The 1,270-nt window shown below is 39.9% G+C and overlaps 1 non-coding gene across 1 annotated transcript; it reads right to left on the bottom strand.

Annotated features, from left to right (window-relative positions):
* Window positions 1-867: 867 nt before the first annotated feature.
* On the bottom strand, window positions 868-992 carry LOC112930009 (small nucleolar RNA SNORA77). The gene has a single exon (XR_003237033.1). It is a non-coding gene; the product is annotated as a small nucleolar RNA SNORA77 (small nucleolar RNA).
* Window positions 993-1,270: the final 278 nt, after the last annotated feature.

Below are 1,270 nucleotides of genomic sequence, written 5' to 3'. Positions count from 1 at the left end.
TGAGGGAACCCTAAGACAAAACCTTATTCATTACCAGGAATTTTCCTTATTTTGGGCCTTCTTTTATAGGTATGACAAACATTATTCTATGGGGGGTGGGGGTGGGGAATGGATATGAATCTTATTTTGCTTTTAAAAAGAGTCCTTAAACACAATAAAATTAGGAGTATGGACTCAAAGAAAAGCGACTATGGGTCCTCATGAATGTTCTTACACCTAAAACTTTTTTGGACGTGAAGTTTAACAATACCTGGATATCTCTGTTACTAATGCTAAGTAACTTTGCTCCCTCTCTTCCTTATCCTCATTATTAGGCTATGCATTTTTAACAGCCCTCTAACACACAGTGCTCTAAATACACGAGTGCTAGCCAATTAAATTTTCTTTCAAAAAGAGAAAGATATACAACTACTTATACCATAAATGCCATGAAGGCAAGGTCACCATTGTTTCAACAACACCCAGATCAGGGAACGACACACAGTAGCAGCTCAATAAATATTAGATCTTAAAAGATGAATGATTTAACAAGTAAACAAACCAATTGTCTAATGAATGAAATCATATGCTCTGGACTTGGTCTGGGCAAGGCAGTATCTCTCTCAAAATGTAAGCTTCCAGGGATCCCTGGGTGGCGCAGCGGTTTGGCGCCTGCCTTTGGCCTAGGGCGCGATCCTGGAGACCCGGGATCGAATCCCACATCAGGCTCCCGGTGCATGGAGCCTGCTTCTCCCTCCGCCTGTGTCTCTGCCTCTCTCTCTCTCTCTCTGTGACTATCATAAATAAATAAAAATTAAAAAAAAAATGTAAGCTTCCACATGTCATAGTACCCAATAGAAATCTACAGTGATTTATATTTCTTCTTTTCCCTGAGTCCCCAGAGGGTTGCACTGCCCTGACAGGTCAAGGTGGTTACAACACTTGGGGATGTCTTTGTGGCAGACAGAAAAAGCACCCACCTGGGGCTACAGCTGGCTACAGAGTGAATCTGTACACACTGATTTTTTTCCACATACATTTCCTTGTTCAGTTTTGATCACAGACTTCAAGTAGGACATTAGCAGTACTGGAAACATCTTCAGTAACAGCAATTTGTATAATTGAGGGGCTGGAGAACTGTACTGGGTAAGCTGCTTTTTATTTTTTTATTTTTTTGATTGGGTAAGCTTTCTAAGTAAGAACACTCTTCAGTCTTCAAAGACAGATCCTAACATGAGTACAAGATTAAAGTTTATAAAATCTGGATGTATAGAGAGAAAATTAATTTAGG

The sequence above is a fragment of the Vulpes vulpes genome, chromosome X (assembly GCF_048418805.1).
Source record: "Vulpes vulpes isolate BD-2025 chromosome X, VulVul3, whole genome shotgun sequence".
In the NCBI taxonomy this organism is placed as follows: Eukaryota; Metazoa; Chordata; class Mammalia; order Carnivora; family Canidae; genus Vulpes; species Vulpes vulpes.
The sequence above is the reverse complement of the archived record's forward strand: the minus strand, read 5'-3'. Positions and strand labels throughout refer to the sequence as shown.